Source organism: Lissotriton helveticus, chromosome 11, assembly GCF_964261635.1.
Source record: "Lissotriton helveticus chromosome 11, aLisHel1.1, whole genome shotgun sequence".
NCBI classification, from domain to species: Eukaryota; Metazoa; Chordata; class Amphibia; order Caudata; family Salamandridae; genus Lissotriton; species Lissotriton helveticus.
The window spans coordinates 561,482,680-561,496,524 of NC_136072.1; positions in this window are offsets into that span (position 1 = coordinate 561,482,680).

Sequence of the window (13,845 nt, forward strand, 5' to 3'; positions counted from 1 at the left end):
TTCTTCCAATTCAAGCTCATCCACACTTCGTTTCACTCCTCTGGCATTCACTTGATGCTTTCCAGTGTGTTTACGACACTTGCAACAGACAAATATAAAAAATAGGATAAGCCCTATAATTCCAATTGGCATCAGTACCTTGAACAATAAGCCTTTACCTACGCTAGCAAGCCAATGACCTACATTTGAGAGACCATCTACCAGTCTCTTCCAGGCACTGTCAACCTCGAGTGGTTTGAGTTCCTTTGCCAAATTAGTAATGTTTTTCACGTATCTTTTAAGCTGCACACTTTTGTCCGGAATATAAGTGCAACAATGTTGCGCCTTCAACATCCGGCAGACTCCGCCCTCTTTTGCTAATAAGGTATCAAGAGCAAGTCTGTTCTGCAAAACCATTGATCTGATCGCAACCATTTCGGTATTGACCAGCAGAAATCCATGAGCTGTCTCAGTAGACAACACATCCACTATAGTGGACAATTTGCAAATTCTGTGAGTGTTCAGAACCATTCCCACTCCAGGTATCAATGCACTGAAAATACTACCCATTATTTCACCTATACTTTCTCTTTTACTACGCACTAAGCCATTAGTATTTTCACGGCTTCCAGCAACTCCATTCACATGGTATATTTTCGGGAAGACAATGCCAAAATAGCAACTTCCATACCAGTGATCCGGCAATTTGAAATAAGCCTTGTCCCCACAGATATAATAAATTCCAGGAAACACAGGCTCTGACCCATTTTTGAAACCCCAACCTCCAATTACCTTGTAATTATGTTCGCATTCACTGGAACCAATGAAAATGTTATTATAATAGCTAGTCTTCTCGCGGTGAAGACATAGCTTGCCTTTCTTTTCAAAATCCAGCAACAGAGCAGGACCCGCCCCACCAGTTGAGGTGCCTTCCATGTTCTCTGCCCACCTTGGTCTTTTCTGACTTTCGTCATTTGCTTTCTTTTGTATTTTAATTCTCCTTTTCTCTGCCATGTTCAGGAACATCTTTTCCTGCTCACGCAAAGAACAAGTCAAGTTATCTCTGTGTGCGTCACCTATGTCAATATCACCAATAGTCAGAAAGTAGTCTCCCATATATCGTATCACGTCGCTTTTGGTATGTACAGGATTCAAGTTCCCACGTATAGGAAGCTCAGAAAAGATCACGTCATTATTAGAGTAATAGTACTGTAATGGTCCTCTTTTGTAAAATAAACTAGCTAAAATGCTACAGGAGATTCCATATGTCAGCGGCAAGTGATGGTATGTCACGCCTTCAGCTACAGAAGTAGGTAGCTTCATGCAGACATAGCAATCTTCAATTTCCATAGTCTCTACATAGTGTATTAACAAGTTTGCGAAAACATTTAAGTGTGTCCTGTTCTTAACTCCATGATAATGTAGTTCTCCCTCATCTGATGCTTCTAAGTCTTGTTTTGTTTGTCTCAGTGCTCTCTCATGTCTGGCTACACTCTGTGTTGTCAGCTCCTCACTGTCAGGTCAGTATTTACAATTTCAGTAGGGACAATATTAGTATTTTTGCTTACAGCAAAGGGAATGAAAATTGTTAGTCCTATCCAAACTAATATCAGGACAACTGTACTACATACACATACTTTGCAGCAAGTTTTGCAACAGCTGCGACTAGGTCTACCATTCACGGTTGAATCAGACATTTTGGCTCAGAAGAAGTTTCTCGACCCCTCTTTGTGACTTTACACGAGTAGCTTACTTTGTGCAAATTCACGGTGGCTCGTCTTCTTCTTCGGCAGAGTACTCAGGGACGGGTTCTCCGTCGCTCTCGTCAGTTAGATCAAGATCTTCAAATTCTTCCAACACAAGTGTCCATTCAGGTGACTTGTACTTTTTGTTTTGTCTCTTTATTCGATCACTCCTTCTTTTGGAAGTGTCTTCTGGTTGTCCTGCTATGCGAGCACTTCTCCTTTCTTCTGCACGTTTTTCTTCTACCGTTTTTATTCTCAGTCTCAATTTCTTTATGTATCCAGGCTCAATGTGCTTTCTTTTCTTGAGTCTTTTAGTTGGTACTTGGACTTCGTTTTCTTCTCTGGCCCTCTTGTTCTCCTTAGTTTGTGGCAATTCTGTTTCAGTTTCTTCCTCTTCTATCTGACTGTTTCCAGGGCTAGCATCTATTTCTTCTGCCTGGTTACTAATCTGGCCTCGTTCAGGACAGTTTTGCGTTTGATTTTCAAATGTCTCTGTTTCTGTTTCCTGAACACGTTCTTCTAACCCTATCTGATCCTGTTCAAACACTTCGATCTCTGGACTTTCTTCTGCTCGAACTATTACGCTATGTCTAGTCTGTCCCTTCCCGACATCAGGAGTCAGTGGAGGAGTATCAATCACTTGCTCTGTATCCTTCACTTGTTCTGTATCAATCACTTGCTCTGTCCCTGTCTGACCTTCTCCTTCCTCAGTTTTGATGTGAATCTCAAGATCCTGAGGTTCTTCGCCTGTGCCTTGCTTTTCCTCTCTACTCCACTCTCTACCTTCCCAAAGTCGCTCACTTGTTCGAATGGGGTCTTCAGTGAGATCAATCAATGGTATCCACTCCTCTGGCCATATGCTAGGCAGCTCGTCTTCAGCTACTTCTGGCTCAGCTTCTTGGACCCCTTCAGCAGGCTGGACTCTTGGTAGTTCGTTTTCAACTATTCTTGGGCCAACGTCTGCTGATTCTGCAGCTCGACTGGTACTGGGCTGTACGTCGTCAGCTACTTCTGGTCTGGCTCCTGCAGAGTCCTCTGCTGGACGCCCTTCTTCTTCAGGCTCCTCGTCTGGTAATACCTTCTGGGTGTGGCTGGCGTGTACCCAGCGTGGAACCCCTGCACACTTTACTGCTGTGGTAGTTACCAGGATCACCTGACGTTTCTCTCCCCACCTTGGCTCCAGGCAGCTCTTCCGAGTATGTTTCTTTATCTTCACCCAGTCCCCCGGGACCAGTTTGTGGAGGGGAGTCGTTGGATTGAGGATGGCGTCTTCTCCGATCTGGCGAGAGATAGAACGCACTTGGTCACCCAATCTCTTGCAGTATTCAAGCACCAAATCATCAGTAATACTCAACAGTTTGCTTCCTGGCACCCATGCTTGTCTCATCACTCTTCCCATAATGATTTCATGGGGACTTAGGCCTGTCTTGCGGTCAGGAACACTTCTGAGTCCCATCAGGACCAGGGGCAGGGCCTTCACCCAGTTCATCTTAGATGCATCACACAGTTTTGCTAGTCTGTTTTTGATAGTTCCATTTATTTGTTCCACTATTCCAGAAGCCTCTGGACGGTATGCACAGTGAAGCTTTTGAGATATTCCAAAGGCCTTACAGAGTTCGGCGATCACCTCATTCTGAAAATGTGAGCCTTGATCTGATTCAATAGTGACTGGAACCCCGAACCTAGGTATCAGTTCCTTTAGTAAACACTTAGCTACTGTTTTTGCGTCATTTTGGGGAGTAGGGAAAGCTTCCACCCACTTTGAAAATAAACAGACCATGACAAGGACATATCGCTTCCCTTCACAACGGGGCATGGTGATGAAATCAACCTGTATTCTCACAAAGGGACCCCCGGACCTCCCAATTTTCCCCAGTTCCACCACAGTCTTCTTCCCTGGGTTCATCTTTTGACATGACAGGCACCTCTGGCAGAGGGACTCTGCTACTTTCCTGAACTTTTTACTGTACCAAGTCTGTTGGAACACTAGAATCATGGCGTCCCTACCAATGTGTGATCCTTCATGTATCAACCTCGCCATTGTGCTAAGTAAGTGTCTAGGTAACACAGGCATACCAGTTGGACCCAAGATGACACCATCCACACGTCTTGGTCTACACCCATCTTCCTTCCACTTCTCTCTCTCTTGCCAAGGTGCCGCCTGCTGCCACTCTTTCACTTCATCCCATGTAGGCACTTCTTCAAACACCTGAAGTTGGCAGCTGGTTCCTGGCCCCCCTCGTTTTGGATTTACGATATACCGATCTCTGGCGCCCCATTGGGCCACTCGATCAGCAAAATCATTTCCCAGTGATACAGTGTCCATACTCTTCTTATGAGCAACACACTTCACCACTGCCAGTTCCTTTGGTAACTGGATTGCCTCTAAAAGGTCTTGAACGACTTTTCCATTTCGAATTGGGGTACCTGAGGAAGTCAGGAACTCCCTCTGTAGCCACAACTGGCCAAAGTCATGCACAACCCCATAACAGTACTGACTGTCAGTATACACTGTTATGCGTAGGTTTTTCCCAATTTTGCAAGCTTTTATCATAGCAATCAATTCGGCTACTTGTGCAGACTTTATGTCAAATAGATAACCTGCTTCTTCAATTTTTGTTAAGGAGACTGCATAGGCAGCACTCAGGCCTCCTTGTTCATGTCTTAGACATGAACCATCCACAAATAATTCCTTGTCATGCACAGGCAATGGTGTTTCTTTAATGTCTGGACGTGGCTTGGTATTGAATTCTGTTAAATCAATGCAATCATGCTCATCATCCACCCCACCTTCCATATCCATTGGGTCGGGGAGTAAAGTGGCAGGGTTCAAAATACTGCACCTAACAATGTTTACATTTGCAGCACCCACAAGAATCCTCTCGTATTTAGTCAGCCGACTAGGGGTGAGATACTGAGTCTTTGTTCTGGTCAGTAAAATTACCACTCCATGTGGGACATACACAGTTACCGGATGTCCCATGACAATGGACTCACTCTGCTCTAAACTTGCGCAGGTAGCAGCTACTGCTTTCAGACAACCTGGTAATCCAGCAGCCACTGGATCCAGGGTGGCAGAGAAATATGCCACAGGCCTTCTCGTTGTGCCATGATCTTGTGTCAGGACTGACAACGCGCAATTATCGCGAGTGTCACAGAATAGGGCAAACTCTTTGGAATAGTCTGGCATTCCTAATGCAGGGGCTGTACACAGACAATCTCGCAGTTTGGTGAAGGCTGTTAAGCTTTCATCATCCCATTCTACAATATCTGGTGTTCCTCTCTTGGTCATTTTTATCAAGGGCCTAGCTAGGACTGCAAATCCCAGAATCCACTGTCTGCAGTATCCTATCACTCCCAGGAACATTCTGATCTCTTTCTGAGTACGGGGTAACTGCATCTTTTGAATTATTCTCACTCTTTCTGATGTTACTTTCCTGACCCCTTTCTCTATCTGGTGCCCCAGATATTTCACTGATTTTGCACAAAACTGTAATTTGTCAGGGGCCACTTTATGTCCCTTTTCACTCAGGTGATTCAGTAGGGCAATGGTGTCAATCACACAATCCCTATGACTTTTAGACGCCACCAAGAGGTCGTCTATGTATTGCACTAGGACAGAGTTCCCAGGTAAGACCAAAGTTTCCAAACATTTTTTCAAGATCTGATTAAAGATAGAGGGGCTCTCTGTGTACCCTTGAGGGACCCTGTTCCAGACATACACGTGACCATTGAAGGCAAATGAGAAAAGAAATTTGCTATCTGGATGCAAGGGAATGGAAAAGAATGCATGACACAGGTCTATCACAGTGAACCACTCAGCATCCAAGGGAATCTGATACAGAATCACTGCTGGGTTCGGGACAATAGGGCAGCAGGGGACCACTATCTTGTTGACTTTTCGTAGGTCCTGCACTACTCTGTACTTGCCACTAGGCTTCTTGATGCCCATAATCGGGGAGTTGCATGGGCTACTCATTACTTCCTGTATGATGTTTCCTTCCAGTAATTTCTGTATTTCCAGGGTAACACCAGCTCTCACTTCTGCATTCATTCTGTAGGGTTTAGTATTGGGGTATACCGCATTGTCCTTGATTGCTATCTGTATGGGGTCCACGTTTTTCATTAACCCTACATCTTTCCCAGTAAAGTCCCATACCTCTGGCTTCACTGCTTCTTGGAGTTCTTGGGGCAAATCCTGCATGGTCATTCGTTTAATTTCTGAGTCAGGTCTGATTAACATTAATTTATAAATGCCGTCTTCGTCTGGGGTCTGAATTTCAACACCCTTTGGTGTGCAAAAGATGGTACTGTTCATTTTGCACAGCAAATCACGTCCCAGTAAGTTCACTGGACTAGTGTCACAAACGACAAATCTATGCATTTCCTTAAAGTTTCCAATTGAGATCTCCATGGGCTTGGTAACAGGAGTACTAATCAATTGATTAGATACACCCACTACTTGGATGGCTTCTCCCGAGAGGGGTAGGTTTGGAACGTCCACTGTTCTCACTGTAGCGCCAGTGTCCAACAGAAAAGTGACATCATTTCCGTCAACCTTTCCTTCAATGTATGGTCCGGATTGGTCTACCGGCAAGGAGGCGCCAAGTACGCACTCCTCGTCCTCCCCTCTCAGGCCCCGTCAGTACTGGTCATCACAAAGGAAGGTATCGTTCAACAGATACTGCGAAGTTGCTGCATTTCTGTTCTCATTACTTTCCCAGACTTCTATCTCATCACCCTCTGTTCCTTTTCCCTTATGTACTTGCTTAGGAGCTCGGGGCACCTGAACCGTTTTTACCTGTGGTTGAGTCTTTCTTGGTCTTTCTTTCTGCGTCTGTGGAGTTAAATCAGGTGTTTTGGGGTTATCGTCAGGCAAATAAGGACACTCGTTACGCCAGTGTCCAATTTCTCCGCACTGGTGACAGGGAAATTTCTTCATAGCCTCCTCCCTGCTCATTTTGGGCCGGGGCTTACCTCCTCCCCCACCCCCAGGACTTTGGTTCTGAGTGTTTTTGACCATATTACTCAACTGTTTTTCCTGCTGTTCTGCGAGCTTCACCTGAGCCCACATGACCTTTTCCTTGAGTGCCTTTTTCTTTTCTGCCATCTCGTCCTCGCAGTACTTTGCGTACCGCAGGACCTCGTCTATCTTTTTGGAGTGCCAACAAATTTTGTTATCCTTTATCCACTGACAAATTTCAGGCCTTAAACCGTTTACAAACCTGTAAATGAAATGTGTCATATCCTTCATCTCGATGTTATCTATACCACTGTATGTTTTAAACACCTGCAACAGCCTTTCATAATAGGAGTGCACTGTCTCGTCTCTCTCCTGCGTGGTTCTATCTATCCTGGTCCAATCAGTTTCCTTTGCTGGCACCTTATTTTTCAAATGCAGCATTACTTGTTCGTATTTTTTCATCACTTCAATCGACGGCTCCCCTGTGCTAGAGTCCCTCGGGTACTCCTCACTAGGCCAGCCTATGGCAATTTTACACTCGGTCCATAGATCTACCGGAACCACAATGTCGAAAAATCCATCCAGGTCTTTCCACAGGCATTTTTGCACCTTTACGAACCTTTCCACTTGCCGGTACCAGTCAACTGGCTTTTCGCGCAATTTCGGGAAATCGTTAGTAAAGGACACAATATCCTGTCTGGACCATGGAACGTGCACATACCTCCCACCTGGTACTTCACGCATGGGGCATAACTGTTCAGGCTTGTCTACTTCTCTCAAAGGGAACTCAGGGGTCGCTTGTCTGGATCGAGCCTCATCTTTCTTTCGTGCCCACCTGCTTTTCCATTTTTCCACGTCTCCCCATTTCTGCAAAATTGCTAGCAGCTCTTTAATCTGCAACTTTTTCCCTGACACATTCAAGTTCTCTATATCTTTGTCTGAGAATTCAGCTCTGTAAGGTTTTTGCAAGGGCTTGGATCTTGAAATATCTACCCCCATACTAGCGGCAGTGTCTGTCAACTTTTCGTGGAGCACCCTAGTACTTCTGGTAAGGCTTTTACACATAAACAGCAACTCTTCTTCAGAATAGGTGTTTAATCTGTCTAATCCCACATTTCCTGCCATCAATTCCTCTATTTCTACCCTCAGCTTGTAGAGGTCTAAAGGTTTCGTTTGCGGAGTCTGTTTTTCTAATTCACGACTCCAATTCTCAATTTCCTCCGGAGTTACCAAAGAAACACTCCTAGTACCTGACGTTGATTCTAATTTAATTTCTTTCGCATTAAAAGGATTATGCCTCTTCTGCACTCCCTTCCCGGTCTGTTTGTTTGGCAGGTCCAAAAACACAACTTCGGACTCGCACTCACTGGACTGAACATCTATCAGTAGGGGCTCCTGCCTCGGCGGGGCCATGATAGGGTTCATAACTGGAGGGTTTGGACCTCCTTGATTATTCCCATACAATGGAACCACTGGTCCGATTGTTACCGGAATAGTCAAAGCCTCAGGACTGGTATTTAACTGGGAGATTTTCTGAATTATTTCTGTCCTCTGTCTAGCTAGGGCCTCTTGCTCCCTTTCATCTAGTACTCTTCCTAATGTCCGGTCAGGTATCATCTGTGGGGTCAGGTGAGGGGTAAGACTCGGGGCAGTAGGATGCGTTTCACTTGGTCCCCCACCATAATTTGGTTTTGGGAACAAAGTTCCTGTGCCAAATGACCTGCGCTCCTCCCCATATGGAGGCTGCAAAAAGGGCATTCCTGAACTTAATGGCTTTTCTTCGTTTTCATAAAGAGGTCCGGGGAAAAAGGCTCTTTCACGGGAATATTTTTCCTCCGAGCTCACGGGCACTCTAGGATATATATCTCGTACCTCCGCGGGTCCAGGATTCTCAAAATAGGGCAGTACTTGACCACCTCCCCCCCTACTTAGGGATCTGTCCTCCTCCTTAATAGATGGACGCTGGGGATTCCCTCCTGTACTGGAAAGTCGGGTTCCCTCATCATAAGGGGGCGGACTTCTCGTAAAGATGTCATCTAACAATTCATCGTCTGACTCTCCAAGCGCTCCCCAATGCTTACTCTTTTCTGTCTTTCTCTCTCCCGCAAAAGGGGTACCTGCTGGCATCATGGGAAACAGACCCTCAACAATCATGCTCTGTCTCCACTGTTTCATCTTTTTATCCCTGGTCTCTTGTTTCAGCCTTGGGTACCACTTGGTCAGACCTTTGTCCATTCGGGGTTTCTCTCTTTCGAAAGCCTCAATCTCCCATTCCTCTAATGCCTCATACTGCGTTAGTCTCGGTCTGGGATGCAATTCATTCATTCGGGTTCTTAAATTAAATAAAATCCTGCCATTGAAAGTACCGTCTAACGGAAAAGCCAATATTCCGTCATCTTTTGTGTACTTTACCCAATTTTCCAACCACACACAGGTATTGTACCCTCGGTCAAACATCATGAACGAGGCGGGAGTGTTCGGGGGCGGGACAATAACGCCCTCTCTGGATTTAATCGGTTTGTCCGTTTTGAAATAATTCTTTACCCTATTTACAAGGGACATCTTCTTTCTCTTAGTCCCGTACATAATATCGTATCTATTGGCTTTCCACTGATCCCTTTCAAACCCTTGGCTTCTTGGATCGGGTCTAGTCTCTGGACAATACGAGTGCCACATACGATTTCTACGCTTAACTCTGTTTACAATGTCACCTCCAATCAGAACGCGTTTTGCAATTCCGTGCGACCTATGGGTGCACGCGTTCAAAAATAGTTTCGACCAATGGGTGCGCGGCCCCTTCGTGAGACTGTCCTCACGCTCCGGCGCTTCACCCCTCCTTTACAATTCCAGCCCCGCTACCCGCCCGCTGCTTCTACCAATCCCAGCGCGGCACGGAGTGACGTCAGAGACGCTTCGCGGCTGACTCCCTCCCTTCACAAGGTAACGGAAACTTTCTTTCTTTCTAAAGTGCTAGTGCTTGGTTATTTAACAACGAATACACATTCGCCACAGTGCTCAAGTGTCTAGACAGGAAAGATTTCTGTTACTGCAAGTAAACTACTTCCATTTACTTTTCACGCGCTGCGGGTAGATCTCTTCCGCCTACCCTTCACTCTAGCATCGGTGAACCTGTTATTCCCCTAAACTCATCCACTTCTCCGGGATATATCCGAGTCTAAGGTTTCCCAGCGGACCCCTCTGCTTTCACCCAAGCTCCGAGGAACCTGCTACTCTTCCGATGTGACCCTTACTAGGTTACGCCACTATGGGAATTTTGCCAATGAACCTCGTTACTGACATTTATTCACACACGTATTCAGAAAAACCCTAGTTAGTGCTTCCCGGTTATCCTAACCTGCACCTAACCTTCCTTAAGCCTGCGACCTCAAGGCAATGGATTCTATTCACCACTTGCCTTTTCAATTCCCCGGGGAGTTCGGACAACAATGAACGATACGGTTTACAAACGCATGGATTAGTACATATAACAATATAAGAACAAGAATAACAATGATAAAACAATTCATGAATTTTCAAAAAGCAACACCTTTCAAGAGAGTGATCGGTTCCCTCGGAATGGCCGCTTTTGTAGCAGCATTGATATACTAGCAGCTACCGACTTAACTAGTCTGACTAATCCTGCCTAACCTTCAACTAGTCCCTAACCATCCTCTGCTAGCCAGAAAAACTGATAGAGCGCGCGAGGTCACCCAGCCAATAATTTCGCCGTTTCCGGCTTCGGGCCCATATACTTTCAATTCACACTATTCATTGACAGGGTGACTTCACGGGCTGCTACCAATTTGTGTGAATTTCCCTACTGTTATTATTCAGCGTACCCGACTTACCATCCACCGACACGGGTACCTATGACCTCAACGGATCAGGGAGCTAGCTGTAAAGGGAAAGGCAGCAAAATACCAACTCAGAATGACATTCAATACTGTTGTAAAATGACCACGGACAACTGGAAGTTTAAAAGCTTTATCTAAAGTTCGTTTTCGTTGAGCATTAAGTTTACAAGAATGAGACAATCAATAATCAAAATAATGAAGAGTACATAACTATAGAGAAATAAAGTCAGGGTAATCATGGAAATACTAATATGAGATGCAACAAGAAACGCTATGCATTTAAGGTAAAAGTTCTTCAGACAGTTTAAGTAAGGCCGTTCTAGACCATATCAGAAAATGACAAACTGCAATGCAAAATATGATTTCTAAAAGGTAGGATAACATAGGAACAAGTTAAGAAAATATGCAATTGACTTTAAGTTTCAATAGTTGCGGCAAAAAAGCATGGAAAAATCAACATGTGCAAAGGTGTCTCTTTATTGAAGCAAAGACAGAAAAATAGAAAGGTGCAAGTTCAAAGAATTTTAGAGCAATATTTACCTAGACTGGTGTGAAAACCAAACCCTGGCCACGGGTCAGTTAAGGACAGGAAACCCTCAAGGAAGGATACCCCTCAAAGGACAGCAGGTGCAGAATGGACACCCAGGACAGGACAGGATACCCTCAGATTAGGAATCAGGACAGGACCCTCAGGACAGGACAGCAAACCCTCAGGACAGGACCGCTCAGGACAGGACCACACCCGCAGTTTGGAAGCAACGCCTGCGCTCCACCCTCTCTGCAGCTATCGATCAAGACCCCGATTGGATCAGCGAACTCCCAGCAAAGTGCTTTACCAGCACTTTTAAGGTTCAGTAGAACCTTAGTCTATGGTCAATTTCGGACAGAGTGCTCCGCAGCGCTCTGTATCTTCAGTCACCTATTGAGTACGATGGGTCAGTGACAGGTCAGCTAAACCAGACAAGTCGGACAATTTCCCTAGGTGAACCCAGGGTAGATATACAGTTTGGGGACGGTGTACCACCCCCAATGTTGCAAAGTGTCAGAATCCCTCAATTTGGATTAGTCCTAAGGTAGGATTTGGGTAACACACCAATCATAACACACTATTTGGATGCCTAATTTGCATCTTTGGGTACCGCCTAGCAAGATTGGGGTTCCCATGAGAAACTGCAGGGAAATACAATGACAATTTACATTGTTGCAGAGTAGGGACACATGGCTCCATTTTCCTGGGTTTTCAGGTCAGTTCTCAGGAGCATCTTGCCCATCCCTGCCAGCTGGCCAAGTTCCACCAGTCAAGGTTGTCAGTTCCCCAGATGGAGGAGCATGCGCAGAAAGTCCCTCCAAGATGGCATTCGGCTCAGTCAGACCCCCATTCCCCGCGGTACATGAAAAGTAAGCGAGAACAAATTAATACATAGAAATAACATTATGAAAACACATCACAGGGTTTGTACTTTCAACTTATCACTATAAAATATACTTATGCAGTCTAAATGTTAGCTACATGTATATGTACACAAGAGCAGTGGCACGAGCAGTACCACGTTACTGGCAAAGCTATGCATTACGCATGCGCAACTATTTCCCTCCAAACCCGCGAACACATCAGGACACGTGAGTGTGACTGACGCATGCGCAGACACTTACTTCCAAGCAGCGGCCATTTTAAAAGACTCGAGTTAATTATTTTAGTAAAACACATAGGCAAGCGTCTGGAAACCTCGTTTAAACATAGAATAAACGTTAGTAAGACGTACAACTTATTACTGGATTACACACGGGCGAGGTTCATGAATAAAGCACGTCGCGAATGCGAAGCTTTGCTTCATCAGTACCACCACCGGATCAGAGGAATCTCTGGCCTCTAACCAGGCCTGCAATGCTTTGAGATAATCTGGCCTCCTTGAAATGCCTGGGGTAGGAACTTGCAACTGCTTGCAAAAGGATTTCAGCTTCTTTAACGGGTAGTCGTTCATCTTACTCCTATCAAATTCCTCCTCAACAACAGGTGTAGTGCCTCCAGCATTACTCATGGTCAAAACTGGCAGTTTAAAAAATCAAGCTCCAGGAAAGCGGAGAACAAAAATAGGATATCCAACCAAAACAGATTGTGGCTGCGCTATGGTCTGCTTTCACTATGTAGCGCACACTAATCACTGCACATGGGTCATAAATGCAAAGTTCAAATCCCACCGCTGCCACCAATGTTAGAAGCGGTTGTCTCTAGTTGGCAGAGGTATACACTTCTGACAAATAGGGACACACCTTTTCTAGTCAGGGCAAGGGGATCACACACTTAGATAACCCCTGCTCACCCCCTTGGTAGCTTGGCAAAGCAGACAGGCTTATCTCAGAGGCAGTGCGTTAAGCATTTATGACCACATACAGTAATAAAGTGAATACACTACAAATGGACACGACACAGTAGTATTATAAAAATAAGGATTTTTATATAAGGCTAAGCACAAGACCAAATAACGACAAAAATATACCACAGTCTTAATAAATACTCTTGGAAGGAAAAATAATAGTTCAAGTACGGTTTCTTCTTAGCACAAAGTCTTTAGTATCAAAAGCAACTCTTCTTCTCTAAAACACAGTTCTTGGCAACAATGTAACCCACACGGGAGTCACACGACGTCGAGGCAAAGTTAGTCCAAAGGTTCGGCGTCGACCGCGAGGAGCGCTACGTCGAGCCCGGAGTCGCACAGACCCCCACAACACAGTACCTTGGAAAAGTGAAGCACTCGATGATCAGCGGCGTCGAGATGTCCGGCGTCGCGTCTTCGGCGTCGATCGGGCCTCGGAGTCGGGGCGATCTGCAGCGGCGTCGACCGAAGTCAGGCAGGAGCAGCGCTCACGAGATGAAGCAGGATACGGCGTCGTCGATGTCGATGTTGCAAGAGTGAGCAGCGCTCACGGCGTCGAGAGGGCTCGAAGTCGATGCGATCAGCAGCGGTGCAGACACGAGGTCACTTGGAGCTGGAGCCGAACTCACTACTCACTGGCGTTGTTGCTGGCGTCGATCGGGCCCGGCGGCCGGCGTCGAGGAAGCGGGACACTGGAGCCGTTACTCACGATGTCGAGCTGGATTCGGCGGCGTCCGTCGGCGTCGAGATTGCTGGATTCTTTCAGAGGTGCTGGATTCACAAGTTCCAGCAAACAGCACTTTAAGCAGATGAAGTCCTTTAGCCCTGTGACTTCAACAGGAGACTGGCACTCTTCCAGCCCTTGGAGATTTTCTTAGCAAAGATTGAGAGTACACACACAGTTCCTCTCTCCTGGTTCCTTGGCAAAA